This window comes from Podarcis muralis, chromosome 2 (genome assembly GCF_964188315.1).
Source record: "Podarcis muralis chromosome 2, rPodMur119.hap1.1, whole genome shotgun sequence".
NCBI lineage: Eukaryota > Metazoa > Chordata > Lepidosauria > Squamata > Lacertidae > Podarcis > Podarcis muralis.
The window spans coordinates 121,021,708-121,040,813 of NC_135656.1; the positions used below are offsets into that span (position 1 = coordinate 121,021,708).

Below are 19,106 nucleotides of genomic sequence, written 5' to 3' on the forward strand. Positions count from 1 at the left end.
GCAAGAAACATGGGTAGAAATGTCCGATTCAGCCCCTTCAATAACAGCCAAGAGGTTCTTGCGTCTTCCACAGTTGTAGTTTGGAATATTGCTTTCCCCACCAGAATGCCCATCCAGCATTGCATTCGAAACCACTCTGCCTTCGAAATAGGTTTCAAAGAGGTTGTAGCCCAAAGTGGTGTTGGGTAAAAGTGAAGGATCCAGATTAAACTCCTGAACAGCAAGCAAGAAAGACAGGATGTGCCAGTACTTCTGTTCTGAGATACTGCAAAACATTAAATACAGCAGTTGTGACAGGCTGCTGTTCTCCAGTCATTGTGGGTGGGGGATGGGAGGGATGCCAAATTCTTTCTTTTTATAAATCGGAAGCCTTTCCAGGCACCATACGCTTCGAAACAGTGCATCCTCAAATAATTATTCCTATGTTTTTATTGGGGGACAGATACAGACCCTGGTTGCAAGTTGGATATTATTTTGCCACTTCCTTAAAACATTGTAGAGTTTATAGTTTGGGATAGAAGGTCCGCAGCCTTCAAAGAACAGAACCAAATATATTTCAGAAGTTTGTGATTTGCTTGGAAGCTGATCAAAGGATGTTATGGATTTGCCGGGTTCCACTTAACTGGGAGTGATCTCCATTTTGCTTATTGGGACTTACTTCTAAGTGGCTGACCACAGAGTAATGTAACTTTCACCCTTAGTTATGGGCAATGGAGTCCTTAGCTCAGCCTTTCTCAACCTGTGGGTTCCCAGATGTTGTTGAACTACAACTCCCATCACCCCTAGCTAGCAAGGCCAGAGCTCAGGGATGATGGGAGTTGTAGTCCAACAACATCTGGGGACCTACAGGTTGAGACCGCCATGGAAACAGACCACCAGAAGGCCTTAAAGACTTCTTGAGCCATTTCCCTGCATCTCCCTTCTGGCAGTGAAATTCGCTGACAGCCACAGCAGTGAGGGGGATGTCTTAAGGATGTGGTGGGTTTATGCTTGGCAACCAAAGAAGAAATCTTCAGTCTGCACTGCCTTTGCCTTAGCAGAGTATAGATTGCTAGGATCAAGGTTGCATATATCATTATAAAAAAGATCTCTTTGAGAGAACCACTGTCTCCTCACTCTCAATACACAAGCTGAGCCACATCTGGGAGACTAACTCATGAAAGTTATCAACAGCTAACTGATATAATAATAATAATAATAATAATAATAATAATAATAATAATAATAATAATAATTTATTTATACCCCAACTTCTCGGTTCAGAAAACTGGGCTCAGGGCAGCTAACAACAAATTTAAAACACTTAATTGATACAACAACAAAAACAGCATAAAATGCAGTATAAAACGTGAATAACAATAAATTCAGAATTCAAAAATCAATTTAGGGGGAAATCCATCCAATAAACATGAGATGATCACCAGGGCTAGCTGGCTAAATTAGTCCTATTTGGGCCAGTGAGGAGACCAGGGGAGAGTTAGCTGTGGGATCCCAGAGCGGGTAATCTTTATAAAAAGGTGAGGGGGAGAGAAGAAAAGGAAGGGGAATAAAAGATCAGGCTAAGTTCAGATTGAAAGCCATGCGGAATAGCTCTGTCTTACAGGCCCTGTGGAAGGAAGCTAAATCCTGCAGGGCCCTGGTCTCCACCAGGTTGGAGCCATCACTGAGAAGGCCCTGGCCCTGGTGGAAGATAATCTGACTTCCTTAGGGCCCGGGACCTCTAAACTATGATTATTCATGGACCTTAAGGTCCTCTGCGGGACATACCAGGAGAGGCGGTCCCATAAATTCGAGGGCCCTAAGCCACAAAGAGCTTTAAAGGTCAAAACCAGCACCTTAAACCTGACCCAATACTTCACCGGGATCCAGTGCAACTGGTAAAGCACTGGGTGAATATGCTGCCATGTCAGGGACCCTGTGAGGAGCCTCGCTGCAGTATTCTGCACCCACTGGTGTTTCTGGGACAGTTTCAAGGGCAGCCTCGCATAGAGCGAATTACAGTAGTTGATGTTTCTTTCCAGCAATCAAGTGGCTTATAGTTACTTACTCGGTAATCACGGTTAATGGGGGCCGAGAGAAGTTGTATGGTTTAAATAAAGCAGTTTTTGGTGAGATGATCCCACAAATGAGATGGTCCCCTGCCCTGTAATAATTCACTGGCTCATTTTGAAGACGCATCAGATTCACAGAGCATTTCCCTGCCTGAGTCCCACAGACAGCCTCAGGCATAAGCAGCAGCAGCAGTGATATCATCCTAGCAGTGACCATGATAGGCAGTGACTTCAGTAGCACACCTGGGCTCTAGCCATGGATTCAGAGCTAAAGCTAGCAATAAAAAGCTTCCCACCTTCACAGTCCCTGCCTGCCCTGAACCTCAGACCAGGCTCTTGGTGATGCTTAACCTTTTTAGAAGCATTTATGGCATCAATCTTCCTTCAAGCTTCTTACAAGATGTGGACTCATTTTCTCCTTGATTCTGAAGTTTAGGTTATTGGTCTCAGGGGAAATCCTACAAGATTTGGTGCGAGTAGAGGAATACATCACTATGATTTTGATAATTATACAGGGGAAGAAGTTTCCTGTCTGCAACCTCGTGGACTCTCTGCTTGGCTCACTGGGCAGGTGCGGAGTTGGAGAGAAAACATGTTTGTGATTCGAGGACCCGATCCCCGCTTGGGGAATAAAGACACGTGGACACAGTATGTAAGGTTAATGGGTAAGGAAAAGGCCACAACTTTATTGATTACAGCATGTGAGAAGGTATTGGCTTAGGCATTGGACCATGGAACATTAGACTCCACCCACTCAGAGAGGGGTGAGCCCAAAGGGGGTTTATTCACCAGAAGGTGGAGCCTGTTGCTGCTAATACAACTATAGGCTCTCTCCTGATGTCACCGAGGGTCGTGCCATGGCCCCCCGCCACACGGGCATCGGACAGGATCCACGACCGCCAGATTCCTTTAGCGGAATACCCAAAATTGTCAGGGAAGGTGATGGCCACACCTTGCCCCCCGAAACACCAACAACACATTCCAATGCCTAACCGCCAAATACCACGAAAGTTGTGACGGTTGCTACAATGTAGGCGGAAAAAAACCAAGAGGCCGGGCCAATTTAGCCAATTGGAAAAAACTCCTACCAGGCTCCCTGGTTAAACAGGGCGACCAACCAGAGGTCCATAGCAAAGTCTCAGGAAAAGCTAGTCTAAAGGGAGTGGAGGGTGGGTGACTCGAAGAAAATGTGTGTGCAATGGTGGGGATGGCTAGCGCGGCCACATTTGAACGGCAAGCCACGCCCCCGCCGAGCTTCCCTATTGGGTGCCCAACCGGGGAGGGCGCGCCAGCCCTGGAGTTGAAGCAGGGGGCGGAGCGCCCCCTGCATGACGCAGGAATCGTCTCCCACTCACAACCCCTCCCCTCCGGGAGGAGGAGAGGCTTTTTGAGAAATCACCAACAGGGTTTCATGGTCGAGATGGGCCAGTGGACCTGGCAAATTTCGCAATGAAGGAAACACTTTCGAAAGCTTACCGTATTTTTCGCCCCATAGGACGCACCACCCCATAGGACGCACCTAGTTTTTTTTTGGGGGGGGGGAAATAAAGAAAAAATAATAATTCCCCCCCCCCAGGCACGGGGCAGGCGCGGGGGAAGCCCAAGCTTCCCCCGACCCCAGCCCCCAGAACAGGCTGCTGCCCCAAGCTTTGCGTGCCCAGCGGGACCTCCCGCAGGGCGTGTGAGGCTTGCGGACATCTGCCCGAAGCGGGGGGGGGGGTGGTCCGCAGCTCGCCCCCTGCTTCGGGATGCAGGCTGCCGCCCCAAGCCTTGCGCGCCCGGTGGGGCCTCCCGCCGGGCGCGCAAGGCTTGCCGACATCTGCCCAAAGCAGGGGGCGGGCTCCGCAGCTCGCCCCATGCTTCGGGCTGCAGGCTGCCGCCCGCAAGCCTTGCCCGCAAGCCTTGGCCTCCCGCCAGACGCGTGAACTTGCGGATGGCTTCCTGAAGCCTGGAGAGCGAGAGGGGTCGGTGCGCACCGACGCCTCTCGCTCTCCAGGCTTCAGCGAAAGCCTGCATTCACCCCATAGGACGCACACACGTTTCCCCTTCATTTTTGGAGGGGAAAAAGTGCATCCTATAGGGCGAAAAATACAGTACTTTGGCGATCAGGGGCATACTCTTAGTAACCAACTTTGGTTACTGTAATACAGCTATAGGAATACAGATACAGGAAAGTACAATAACAAATATCTCCTGGCAGAAATAGAACAATCCTTGTAAAACAACAAATATGTTTTTTTATATCTGACGAAAACAAAGAAAGAAAAACAGTAACTTCGAACTGTGTGTGGAAAAAATTGTAGAAGTAATAATACAATGAGTCTAATCAGAAGCCAAATGTGTTTGTTTGTTTTGTTTTTTTGTTTTTTGTTTTTTGCCTTCCCCTCCTTCCGCCTCCCCTTCTTCTTTCCTCTTCTCTTTTCTTTTTTCTGCCTCCTTTCTTGTTTTTTCTCTTTTTGATATGTTAAGAAAGAGATAAAGAGGTAAAAGTGTAATATGAAAACTTCAGTAAGTTGAAAGTGATGTGTAATTTTTCTATTACTATTTATATATTGTTAAAATTGGTTAATTGTAATGAATTGATGTAGCAACTACTGTGTTTTTCCCCCTTTGTTATTGTTGAATTCTAAATAAAGTATTATTTTTTTTTTAAAAAAAGATATAGGAAAGTACGCAAAGCCAACTTCATTCTTGGTTCCAGCGATGCCGACTTGAATAAAATACAGTGGTACTTCGGGTTACATACGCTTCAGGTTACATACGCTTCAGGTTACAGACGCCACTAACGCAGAAATAGTACCTCGGGTTAAGAACTTTGCTTCAGGATGAGAACAGAAATTGTGTGGTGGCGGTGTGGCAGCAGCGGAGGCCCCATTAGCTAAAGTGGTGCTTCAGGTTAAGAACAGTTTCAGGTTAAGAACAGACCTCCGGAACGAATTAAGTACTTAACCCTAGGTACCACTGTATTGGGGTGGTGGTGGTAGGTAAGCCCTACATAATTATGTAAGCCCTACATAATTGATCACAAGATGCAGTGCACACACACACCATTTGAATGGCAACGCCCATCAATTTTGGAGGGGCAGCCTCAAATATTTCATTGGGGGCCCGAAGGGACCTCGGCCCCTAGGCGTTGACCCCTATGCCAGGTTCCCATTCATACAACAACAGGACCCAGGGGGAGGAATTGCTCTACTGTTTCCGTAGCTCTACGGTGCCCTGTCCCCAGTTCCCTTGCAAGCAGCCACAGTTTGAAATGGAACCTGAAGTGCCGCTGCAGTTTCAGAGGTGAAAATGATGGCACTTTAATTAAGGACACTTTGCAGGGAAAGGAGCGGGGGCGACTTTCCTTCTCCTGCCCTTCAGTGCTCCAACTGCTAAATTAAATGCAAATGAGTCCTTAGCTAAATGGGGTGCTGGGGGTTGAATCTGATGCTTGGAGGGGACAGAAAGTCCAAAAGGTGGGGAGGTTTGCTTGTGAGCTATGCGAGAGCCACAGGAGTTTGTGGCGGGGAGTGATACATACAATCTAGTTGCAAACTGCCCCCTCAACCGCTTCGTGATTTCCGTTTATGTACTAAGCTTGGATCCTAGAACAATAGGCAGGTAGGATTCTAGAATGCAACAACTGATTGGCCTGCAGGAGAAGACCAATCAGGCTCCAGGAGGGAAGCAGAATCAGCCAATCAGATGGGACTCATTGTGTAAATAATGTATGTAAATGTATGTAAAGGCCTGAGGTTTGGGGGAATTCAATCACTGTTTTACAAGCTGCAATTGGTAAAGGTAAAGGTAAAGGGACCCCTGACTGTTAGGTCCAGTTGTGGACAACTCTGGGGTTGCGGCGCTCATCTTGCTTTATTGGCCGAGGGAGCCAGCGTACAGCTTCCGGGTCATGTGGCCAGCATGACTAAGCAGCTTCAGGCAAACCAGAGCAGCACACAGAAACAGTGTTTACCTTCCCGCCAGAGCGGTACCTATTTATCTACTTGCACTTTGATGTGCTTTTGAACTGCTAGGTAGGGAGGAGCAGGGACCGAGCAATGGGAGCTCACCCCGTTGTGGGGATTTGAACCACCGACCTTCTGATCGGCAAGCCCTAGGCTCTGTGGTTTAACCCACAGCGCCACTCGCATGAAATCACTGCAGGACTCTGAGTATATTTCATTTCCATTCCTCGATCCTTTTTAACCCTCTCCCACCATCCCCTGTTCTTTCTTTATCTTGAAAGGGTTTTTCTTCCCCAACCCACCCCTCATTTTGCAAGTTCCCCTCACCTCTCCCCCAGAGGACCTCCAAAGGCATTTTGCACTCCAAATAACTCCAAAAGTTTAGTGAGAGAGAACATATCTTGGTGGTTCTGCTTCAAACTATGCTTGTTCTTCTGTATTCTAAGTTTAATAATGCTTTCCACCAGTTTTCCTGGAGCAGACACTAAGCTAACTGGCCTATGAATTTCCAGACATTCCCCACTCCCTCAAATCATTTCCTGTTGTTGTTGTTTAGTCGTTTAGTCATGTCCGACTCTTCGTGACCCCATGGACCAGAACACGCCAGGCACTCCTGTCTTCCACTGCATCCCGCAGTTTGGTCAAACTCATGCTGGTAGCTTCGAGAACACTGTCCAACCATCTCGTCCTTTGTCGTCCCCTTCTCCTTGTGCCCTCCATCGTTCCCAACATCAGGGTCTTTTCCAGGGAGCCTTCTCTTCTCATGAGGTGGCCAAAGTATTGGAGCCTCAGCTTCAGGATCTGTCCTTCCAGTGAGCACTCAGGGCTGATTTCCTTCAGAATGGATGCGTTTGATCTTCTTGCAGTCCATGGGACTCTCAAGAGTCTCCTCCAGCACCATAATTCAAAAGCATTAATTCTTTGGTGATCAGCCTTCTTTATGGTCCAGCTCTCACTTCCATACATCACTACTGGGAAAATCATTTCCTAGAAAGTGCTATTATATCGGCCGCTATTCAGTTGTAAAGTATGGGGACCAATTTCAGGAGGAAAACTTCATTGGGTTTGGTAACTCTGCTTGCATGATATCAAATAGTGCATACGAATGCTGACGTTGGGAAAAGAAGTTCATTCAAAGTAGGCATCTTCACTTGTATCAGGAATATTGCCGTAAAATAAACAATTATTGTTATTTTTTTTTTAAAAAATGTTCCTAGTTGTCATTTTGAAAGCACTGAAAGATCATGTATTGCTGCAGAATTAGCTAAATTAACGGCAAAAATTAGACAACAGGGTGATGAAACATTTCAAAAAGAATGGGAAAAATTTATGTTGTATATAGGAAAGATAATGTGAAATAATGGAACCAGCAGAACTGAAATAAACCTCATAATGTGAAATACAAATAAATTTACTGGATAATAAAAATAATAAGAAGCAAAATGTATAACATGACTAATGTAACTAATAGTAGTGGCAAATGAATATAGATAGACAAGAAGAATTGTGTAAATAGGATTTATTTGTGTACAAATACTCTATGGACAAATATGGAAGAAGAACAATAATATGCAAAATGGATAAAGGCAATGCGAAATAGTCAGATGCGATACAAAAAGCCAGAAAAAGGAAGGAGGGAAGTCAGCTCTCAAGAGCAAGTATAAATGTAAAATGTAATACAATATGTGTGTGGAGTATGTAACTGAAAAACCAATAAAGATTATTTTAAAAAGGAAATAATGGAAAAAAGAAAGATCATGTATTGTTTTGGAAAGTACAAATAAGTTAACTTTGCCTTTTCTGTATATCTCCTGTATTTTTCGCTCCATAAAATGCACCAGACCATAAGGCACGCCTAGTTTTGGGAGGAGGAAAACAAGAAAAAAAAATTCTGAATCCCAGAAGCCAGAACAGCAAGAGGGATCTGGCTTCTGGGATAGCCTGGGATAGCCTCTGGCTGTTCTGGCTTCTGGGATAGCTGCTCCCCCTGCCCAAAGTGCAAGTAGATAAATAGGTACCGCTCTATTAGGTCCAGTCGCGGACGACTCTGGGGTTGCGGCGCTCATCTCGCTTTATTGGCCGAGGGAGCTGGCGTACAGCTTCCGGGTCATGTGGCCAGCATGACTAAGCCGCTTCTGGCGAACCAGAGGAGCGCACGGAAATGCTGTTTACCTTCCCGCCGGAACGGTACCTATTTATCTACTTGCACTTTGACGTGCTTTCGAACTGCTAAGTCAGCAGGAGCAGGGACCGAGCAATGGGAGCTCACCCCGTCGCTGGGATTCGAACTGCCAACCTTCTGATTGGCAAGCCCTAGGCTCTGTGGTTTAACCCACAGCGCCACCCGTGTCCCCGTATGCATATGTGTGATAGTTCAAATAGAGCCTAAAAGAAAGAGCATTTTGATTCTACCCATTATGAAACTATTTCATCATTAGAAAGTTTGCAAAGTTCACCAGAATCCTCAATGTCTTAATCCAGACTATGAAGCTATGTTGCTCATTTCTCACAGACATGTTTTTCCTCCAGTTCTGCACCTGCTCAGTGAGCCACACATAGTCCAGGAGGTTTCAGAGAGGAGCTTTCTTCCCCTTTATAATTATCAAAATCATAGTGATATATTCCTCCCCTCGCACAAAAGTGCCAGGGATTTCCCCAGAGGCAAATAATTGAAAAGGAGAAAATAAGGCAACTTCTTGTAACAAGCTTGAAGGAACAGCTGGCCCATAAATGCCTCCTCTCCTATACTTCTCAAAACAACAAGTCATGGTCCATGGAAAACCTGGTCTACGATTGAGGATAGGAAGGGGCTGTGCAGGTGGGCAGTTTCCTCTCACTACCCTGAGAGGCTGGACCCCTGTTGTTCTGTCACAAGGAAGGACATTGTCACTGGCGTCGCTAGGATGATATCACTGCTGCTGCTGCTACTGCTGTTGTTAATGCCCCAGGCAGTCTGTGGGAACGGTCCCTCAAGTCCCTTCAGGCATCGAAACAAACCACTGAATTATTACAGGGCAGGGGACCATGTCATTGGTGGGATCATCTCACCCAAACCTGCTTTCTTTGAACCATACATCTTCTCTAAGCCCCCATCAACAAAGCTTCTTGAGTAAGTACATGTGTGTTTCAGATGGATCTAATGTTGCCCCATTGGCACTCCGAATGCTCCCAGGTATACAAAGTTTAGGCAATGCTGAAATTAGATCAAGTCTTTATTGAGCATTACAGGGTTACAGACACTTCAGGTTACAGATGCTTCAGGTTACAGACTCCGCTAACCCAGAAATAGTACCTCGGGTTAAGAACTTTGCTTCAGGATGAGAACATAAATCACGCGGTGGTGGCGGCAGCGGGAGACCCCGTTAGCTAAAGTAGTACCTCAGGTTAAGAACAGTTTCAGGTTAAGAACGGACCTCCAGAACGAATTAAGTTCTTAACCCGAGGTACCACTGTATACTACATCTTAGATAATTTTTCATTATCTGGAATGGAAGGAAATTGTTTAAACAAATAATTGTCTTCTCATATTTCACTTTTTCTGTAAGTTTCTTTTTTATATCTTCAGTAGTTAATACAAACAGTATCCTACACCTTTCATGAAATGTTCGCAGTATTCAGATCAAAATTGTCCAAATATTGTAATCGTTTTCATGTATTGTATTGTGCTTTTACTGTGTTAGATATTTGTCATTTTCTACCTTTAAAATTGTCATGTGACAATAAGTGTTGCTTCTGCATTCATCTCCATTAACGTGGGGATATTTAGACACCTTCACATCGGTCCTTTGTTCATCCAATGTGTTTCACTGCCTTCTGCTGTCACATTCTAGAATGCAAAAAGTCCATTTCTTTTTAAGAATTTGGATTTGTTGTGGCAGGACAACAGGGTCCTTTAATCCATTTCAGTTGCACAAACCCCAAGTTCTCAAATCCCTCCAGCCATATAGTGACAGTCCACAGCAGCGTTTCTCTCAGTGCTTATTGTAACTTTCAGGGGGTTAGCTCAAAGTATTTTCTGCTGCAAAAACATGAGCAATCTTTCAGCAGCTTTCAAGCCTTTCACAAAACTTGAAAATGCAGTTGATTTTGTTATTTGAAGACTGTGGACTTTTCATCATGAAAAATAACCTTTCAATTTTTCTCTGAATTGGTGAGTTAATATCTGCTTTGCAACAAGGGAAGGTCTCCCACCCTCAGTAAAAAAATTACAGAGCATTTTTTTGGGGTGGGGGGAAGGAGATACAAAAAATTGAGACTGATGTTGCCCAGAAAAGTCCTTTGATTAATAAAAATAAAGAATTTGGCATTCTCTTTTCATTGAATGGAGAATGGCGGCCTGGTCACAACTGTTGTGTTTGCTGGTTTGCAGTTTGGCTCCAACGATGTATTGGCACATTCTGTCCTTCTTGTTTGCTGTTCAGGAGATGAATCTGGATCTCGGGATGCTACCCAACATCACCCTAGGCTACAGCCTCTTTGAAACCTATTTTAATGGCAGACTGGTTTCCAATGCAATGCTAGACATGCATTCTGGTGGGGAAAGCCATCTTCCAAACTATAACTGCGGACGGCGGAAGAACCTCTTGGCTGTTTTTGAAAGGGCTGAACCTGACAACTCCATCCAGATTTCAAGCATGTTGGGCATGTACAAAATCCCACAGGTAATAATAATAATAATAATAATAATAATAATAATAATAATAATAATAATTTTTATTTATACCCCGCCCTCCCCAGCCAAGGCTGGGCTCAGGGCGGCTTACAAGCAATAATAAAAACAAGTTGAATGATTACAACTTAAAAACAAAATTAAAATACAACATTAAAATAATGGAACATTAAAATATTAAAATGTAGCCTCATCGCAGGAGGAGAAGGAAAAGAAAAAAGAAAGAGAAGGAGGGAATCAAATTGGCTCCAAGCCAAAGGCCAGGCGGAACAACTCTGTCTTACAGGCCCTGCGGAAAGAAATCAGATCCTGCAGGGCCCTGGTCTCATGAGACAGAGCGTTCCACCAGGCCGGAGCCAGCGTTGAAAAGGCCCTGGCTCTGGTTGAGGCTAATTTAACTTCCTTAGGGCCTGGGACCACTAGGGTGTTGCTATTTATGGACCTTGAGGCTCTCCGTGGGGCATACCAGGAGAGGCGGTCCCGTAGGCACGAGGGTCCTAGGCTGTGAAGGGCTTTAAAGATCAAAAGCAGCACCTTAAATCTGACCCTGTACTCCACCAGGAGCCAGTGCAGCTTGAAAAGCACTGGGTGAATATGCTCCCATGGCAGAGACCCCGTGAGGAGCCTCGCTGCAGCATTCTGCACCCACTGGAGTTTCTGTGACAGCTTCAAGGGCAGCCCCACGTAGAGCGAATTACAGTAGTCAAGCCTGGAGGTGACCGTCGCATGGATCACTGTGGCCAGGTCGGGGAGGTAGGGACTGGAATGCCTCCCTGTCAAATATACTAGAGTGGTGGATTGCCAGTATGTGCAGGGGATTAGACTCCATGACCACGTAGCTCTCTCCCAACTCTGCCATTCACCTTTTAGGAACGGATGGTCCTAAAAAGACCTACAATAAGGTGAATCTAGCCTGAGATTCCCCAGGAACATCAGAAGCACAGAAGGGCTTGATCACATCAAAGGACCAGTTAGCCCAGCATCTTGTTTTCAGATGAGCTCACCTGATGCCTCTTCTGGAAAGCCTGCAATCAGGACGCTCTTCACAATTTTGCTTCCTAGCAGCTAACATTCAGAGGCTTCCAGCCTCTGAAAGTGGAGGGAAAATGTGGTCATTGTGGGTAGAAAAGATTGAATGCCTTATCCTACCTGAATTTATCTTATCCTTTTTGAAAACCATCAGAGTTGGTAAAAATCACTACAGTTTGTGGGGGCCACAAAGAAAATGTCAAGAAAGCTTCAATCTAGTTTATAGTAACATGGTACAATTTGTTTGACATTACAATGGTTACTATTATATATGGTGGTTATAATAGTCATTAATGACTTTTCCAGTTTATAAATGTATTAGTGAACATTTTTGCACCCCCAATGCAGCATATTTATACATCTAATTACTGACACAATTTCACCATCCATTCACTATGCTAGTTTATCATGTGTTTTTATAGTTAGGTCCAAGACAATCTCAAAAAGTGAGGTTTCTCCTAAGCATCCAAAACACATCTTTATATATCACTAGGTGTGTGTGTGTGTGTGTGTGTGTGTGTGTGTGTGTGTGTGTGTCTGTCTGTCTGTCTGTCTGCCTGCATGTGTATGTGTGTGTGTATACACCCCCAACAGCCTAGTATTTTTACAATATATACATATTTTGTCACATAGCTATATATTTCTCCACAACCTAATATTCTGAAGAAAGAGAATATCTGGACCTAAATCAGCCTCTACTCTTCCTCACCAGGTCAGCTATGGCTCTTCTCATAATGATAAAACTCAGTTCCCTTTTGTCTACCAGATGATCCCCAAGGAGGAAATCCAGTACCTGGGGATTGTCAAGTTGCTCCTGCATTTTGGATGGACATGGATTGGTCTCTTTGCTTCAGACAATGACAGTGGAGAAAGGTTTTTGAATGCCTTGAGACCTCTGATGATGAGTAGCGGAATCTGTGTCGCCTTCTCAGAAAGAGCGGAACGTGAGACTCTATATGCAGAGTTCATGGAGAGGAAGCCAACTGTCATGTGGATAAAAGTCACTGTATTTGTCTTCTACGGGGACTCTCGCTATGAATTTACTCCAATATTTGTGATACAAGAAATTCTTGAAAAGATACAAACTGGGGGGAAAGTTTGGATTACAACAGCTTTTCAAGACCTCAACAGACTTTTGGACTACGATATTAAGCACTTTATGTACACCCATGGTTCTTTGTCCTTCACAATGAAGACCAGAAGATGGACAAAACATGACTACTTTGAGCCATGGTCTGAAAGGACAATACAATTTTGGGATGAATCATTTCACTGTTTATGTTCCAAGGATGTCTTGCCCGTGAAACAATGGATAAGGTGCACAGAGAAAGAGAAACTGGAGATTCTTCCCCAGGAGGAGATTGAAAGGGCCCTGTCTCAAGACAGCTATATTACTTACAACAGCGTCCAAGCTGTGGCACATGCCTTAAATTCTGCCTATTCTTCCAGATCCAAACAGATGCTGATGATGGGCAGAGGAGACATGGGGACATGGAAGACTGCAGCCCTGGCAGGTACGCTTATCTCTTTCGTAACACCACTGCAAATGAGTAATCCATTCTTCAACTCTGGAATCAATGTCCTTCACTTAGGCATCATCTAAGATTAATAAAGATTATTTTATTGATTTATGATAAGAATATGTAAAATTATCCGCTGTCTTGAGGGACATCTTTGGGAGATAAGAAAAGGGTAAGGATCAAACCCCAAACAAATTGGAGTGGAATTCCTAAGATGGTTTGATGGCATCTTGTATGCCTCCATCCTTCCGGCAACCTCTGCAGCCAAGCTGGTGCCAAATGTATTGCATTGCATTCCATTGGACTACATCAGTGAGGCGGAAATGGTCTTGCCATCTGGGCAGCCTAGGACCTCCAGTCACACTGCCCCAGATTGTGCCCCAGAGTAGGTCGCTTTAGTGCTGCTAATGCAACAAAAGACAGGAGAAAGCAGTTACCAGTTACCAGTCTCTGCAGCCACAGCAGGCGCTGTGATTCTCCAGCCATTTCACTTCACCCCTGGAGGTGCACTCTATTGTCTCTCAAGACAGACGGATGCCCACAACAAAACGTGAGATTCGTGACTGGGAATTCAGAAGGCTCTTGTGTTACCTTAACTGCATTGTTTTTTCTTGCCATTCCAGCTTCACCCTTTCTTAAGAAGCGTCCAGCTGTTTAACACCTCCAGGGGCGGACTCTATTCAGATGAGAATGGGGACCTGGCAGCAGATTATGATATTGTGAATTGGGTGCTGTTTCGTAATCGGTCTCGTGGAAGAGTGAAAGTTGGGAGTGTAGAGAGACAGGCATCTTCAGATCTAAAACTCACCATTAACACAGAAGCCATTGTGTGGCCCTGGCAGTTTAAGCAGGTAGGGGAGATGAATGAAGTGTGCTCCCTCCCTGCTTTTCATCTGTGAAGCTGAAATCATTTATACTATTTACAGGATACTGAAACAGGAAATTATTTTTATCCAATTCCTGTAAACCCAATCTAGAGTTCATCTGTAACCATCCCCACAATTCCTATCCCAAACACTCCTTTCTTGAGTGAATCAACTACACCACTTTGTGCTTCAATGCCAGGTTCAAACATGTGATAACAGCATGAAACATTTGTCACTCCATTCATCCAACAGCCCTTGTTTCACATCTTTAATGCAGAATTCACGCAATCTGAGCAGCATCCACACTCAGCTTCAGAAAGTCACTAGAAACACTCTAGCTCATGACCTGCAACAGGTGTGCCAAAAAACCGTCCATACAGTACAATCCCTTTGGTTAACAAGTACTTCCTGTTCCAGCTTAGCATGTGATCTTTCCTTGGCCCTCTGCTCTGAAATTATCAGAGCAGAAAAATTATATATAGCAGAATAGTTTGTAAGCACAAAGAGTATTTGCCAGCCAGTGTGGTGTAGTGGTTAAGAGCGGTAGTCTCGTAATCTGGTGAACCGGGTTCGCGTCTCCGCTCCTCCACATGCAGCTGCTGGGTGACCTTGGGCCAGTCACACTTCTCTGAAGTCTCTCAGCCCCACTCACCTCACAGAGTGTTTGTTGTGGGGGAGGAAGGGAAAGGAGAATGTTAGCCGCTTTGAGACTCCTTTGGGTAGTGATAAAGCGGGGTATCAAATCCAAACTCTTCTTCTTCTAAAAGTGGCTGTTTATGGAAACCTCTTCCAAACCCCATGATTCATTTCCACACCTCTAACACTTTCTTCTTGATGCCTCTTCACCTTTGTTTAGACTATGCCTCATGCCAGGTGTACCGAAAGCTGTCAACCTGGATACGCCAAGGTGGTTCAAGAAGGGCAGCCCATTTGCTGCTACGCTTGTGCTCTCTGTGCAGAAGGGACCATCTCCACTCAGGAAGGTGGGTGATTCAGAGGGAAAGGGCATCCCTTGGGAGAATATAAATAGTGCAGAGATTCAAACACCGATAAAAAGGTCTGATCTTTAAAGCCCTAAATGGCCTTGTTCCAGTATACCTGAAGGAGCGTATCCACCCCCATCGTTCTGCCTGGACACTGAGATCCAGCGCCGAGGGCCTTCAGGTGGTTCCCTTGCTGTGAGAAGCCAAGCTACAGGGAACCAGGCAGAGGGCCTTCTCGGTAGTGGCACCCGCCCTGTGGAACGTCCTCCCACCAGATGTCAAAGAGAAAAACAACCACCAGACTTTTAGAAGACATCTGAAGGCAGCCCTGTTTAGGGAAGCTTTTAATGTTTAATAGACTATTGTATTTTAATATTCTGTTGGAAGACGCCCAGAGTGGCTGGGGAAACCCAGCCAAATGGGTGGGGTATTAATAATAATAATAATAATAATAATAATAATAATAATAATAATAATAATAATATTCACATTGGGGGAAGGCACCAAGGATATCAAGGGAGTTAAGGGAAACATTTTTAGCAAGGAAAGTTGTTACAGAAAGAAAAAGTGAACACATGAAGCTCACAGAGGAGAGTTGGAACACGGAGGCAGTACAGAGGAGCCAAGTTACAGTGTACAAAGTGAGAATGTAAGGTGAAGGATTTGAATTCTGGTGCTGGAGGAGACTCTTGAGAGTTCCATGGACTGCAAGAAGATCAAACACATCCATTCTTAAGGAGATCAGCCCTGAGTGCTCACTGGAAGGACAGATCGTGAAGCTGAGGCTCCAAGACTTTGGCCACCTCATGAGAAGAGAAGGCTCCCTGGAAAAGACCCTGATGTTGGGAAAGATGGAGGGCACAAGGAGAAGGGGACGACAGAGGACGAGATAGTGGGACAGTGTTCTCGAAGCTACCAGCATGAGTTTGACCAAACTGCGGGAGGCAGTGGAAGACAGAAGTGCCTGGCGTGCTCTGGTCCATGGGGTCATGAAGAGTCGGACACGACTAAATGACTAAACAACAACAACAAGGTGAAGGACAGAAGAAGGTTGGAGATTAAGGCAAAATGCTGAGGCACATGGAGGATGGAGGAAAATAAAGACATTTCTCCATTTAGAGTCCTTTGGTCAATATATTCTGCCTTAAAAGAAAGGATGTGCCATAATGTCTAGAAAGAGAGTGTTCATCCCCAGCTTGAGAAAAGGTGAGCTGTGGAACTCCTTCCCCCTTGGAAAGAATGCTGCAATTTGTGCAACGTGTCCCAGTCATTTCCAGATCTTCTGAACAGGCTCTTGGAAGAAAAGGGGTGAGAATCCCAGTCACAAAGATTGGGTTAATATGAGATGAAAGATTTGACCTTGGAAGGAAAACTACAGGAGAGAAAAGAGAGAGAGGATCTGATGGATGCTGCCCACAACATGTGCATCCTTTTTGTGACTTTAATTCCATGCTGCTTTTTATATAAGATCTCAAAAGATATAAGATTGTTTTTGCTCAGCTGATTCTAGAATATAAACTCTCTCTCTCAAATGGATATGACATAAAATGCAATAGAAAAAGTAATAGTATGTTTATAAGCTTCCCCTTAAGACTACCTGAAGCATCCCTTCTTCCTTTCAGATGCAAACCACTGCACCAAATGTCCAGAAGATCAACATCCAAACAAGGAGCAAGATCAATGCATCTCCAAGATTATCACCTTCCTTGCTCATAAGGAACCTTTGGGGATCACGCTTGGTTTCTTTGCCCTATTCTTGTTCTTAACTACGTGCTTCATTTTGGGGGTCTACATAAAATATATGGAAACTCCCATAGTCAAAGCCAACAACAGAGACCTTTCCTACATACTCCTTGTATCTCTCATGCTTTCATTTTTGTCCTCTTTTCTGTTCATTGGTCGGCCAAAGAAAGCAACCTGCCTCCTCCGACAAACAGCCTTCAGCATCATCTTCTCAGTTGCTGTTTCATCTGTGTTAGCAAAAACCATCACGGTGGTGCTGGCCTTCCTGGCCACTAAGCCAGGGAACAAGGTGAGAAGATGGCTGGGGAAGAGTCTGGCCAACTCCATTATCATTTCCTGTTCCAGTGTCCAGGTTCTCCTCTGCACCATCTGGATAGGGATTTCTCCCCCATTCCCAGACACTGATATGCACTCCCAACCTGCAGAGATTATCCTGCAATGTAATGTAGGGTCTTCTGCCATGTTTTATGGTGCCCTGGGCTACATGGGCTTCCTGGCAGGCATCTGCTTCACGGTGGCATTCCTAGCCAGGAATCTGCCAGCAGCCTTCAATGAAGCCAAGCTGATCACCTTCAGCATGCTGGTTTTCTGCAGTGTTTGGTTGTCCTTTGTTCCCACCTACCTGAGCACCAAGGGGAAATACATGGTTGCTGTGCAGGTCTTCTCTATGTTGGCCTCCAGTGCTGGGCTTCTGGGCTGCATCTTCATCCCAAAGTGCTACATTATTGTGCTGAGGCCTCACCTGAATACAAAGGAGCATCTCACAATGAAAACAAAGTGAGACGCTTGAGTCTATTATGTTCAAATTAGCTGCCCTGTTTAGTGAGCAATCCACTTATATAGATATGCTACAACCTGATCCTGAGCCTTTGATTTGCCATTAAATTATAAGGAATTGTGTGATAATCAACTCCGGAAATCGACTTGTCAAGATGTTTTACACTATTGTTACTTTACACTGGAAAGCAGTCTACCTATTTTTTAATTTTCTCATAATTCATAATTTCTGAATAAATATGCCATCCATGCTGCTTCCAGGTCCTTTGTGTGTTTTTATTCTCTTGCAACCCGTGACTTACTCAAAATGTTGTGTTTTCTCAAAAGCTCTCCTGTGCAGTTTTTGCCAGTGGGGTTGGAAGCATCCATCAAGAGAGAGTGAGCAGATATCCCTTCCAGGAGGAAAGTGAAGTAACTTAATTGTAGAGCACCTGCTTTCCATATAGATGGTCCCAGGTTAAATCCCCAGCATCTCCAGTTGGGACTGGGTGAATGTCTCCTGTTTAAAACCCTGGAGGACCACTACCCATCAGTGTAGACCCTATGGAGCTAGTTCAGAGTTTCCCAAACTTGGGTCTCCAGCTGTTTTGGGACTACAGCTCCCATCATCCCTAGCTAGCAGGACCAGTGGTCAAGGAATATGGGAACTGTAGTCCAATGTTTTCGAGGTTACCAGCATGAGTTTGACCAAACTGCGGGAAGTAGTGGAGGACAGAGGTGCCTGCCGTGCTCTGGTCCATAGGGTCACGAAGAGTTGGACACGACTAAACGACTAAACAACAACAACAACAAGTCCAAAAACAGCTGGAGACCCATGTTTCGGAAACCCTGAGCTAGATGGACTAATAGCCTGATTCAGTATCCTGCGGGTTCCTGTGTTCCTAAAAACAGGATCCTCACTTGTTACTTTCTGTACACATTTCTCTGGATATTTCCTGCAGAGGCTCAGGTAAGCAAAGGGCCAGTGTGGTGTAGTGGTTAAGAGCGGTAGATTCGTAATCTGGGGAACCGGGTTCGCGTCTCCGCTTCTCCATATGCAGTTGCTGGGTGACTTTGGGCTAGTCACACTTCTCTGAAATCTCTTAGCCTCATTCACCTCACAGAGTGTTTGTTGTGGGGGAGGAAGGGAAAGGAGAATGTTAGCCGCTTTGAGACTCCTTTGGGTAGTGATAAAGCGGGATATCAAATCCAAACTCTTCTACATGAGACTCCTTTGAGTAGTGATAAAACGGGATGTTGTTGTTGTTTAGTCTTTTAGTCATGTCCGACTCTTTGTGACCCCCTGGACCAGAGCACGCCAGGCACTCCTGTCTTCCACTGCCTCCCACAGTTTGGTCAGACTCATGCTAGTGATTCCCATCAAGTATTAGCACCCGGACTCTGGCATTTGCCAAGGCAAGGTCAAACTCTCCCGGAGCAGAGAGACATCAGAGAACTGCTGATATTCAATTACTCCACACCCTATATCTCTATATCACCAGGAAGAACTGTAAGGACCTGGGAATCACGCTAACCTTG

General features: G+C 45.1%; 1 pseudogene; it reads left to right on the forward strand.

Moving 5' to 3' along the window:
• Window positions 1–10,635: 10,635 nt before the first annotated feature.
• On the forward strand, window positions 10,636–17,592 carry LOC144326799 (vomeronasal type-2 receptor 26-like; annotated as a pseudogene).
• The last annotated feature ends 1,514 nt before the right edge of the window (window positions 17,593–19,106 follow it).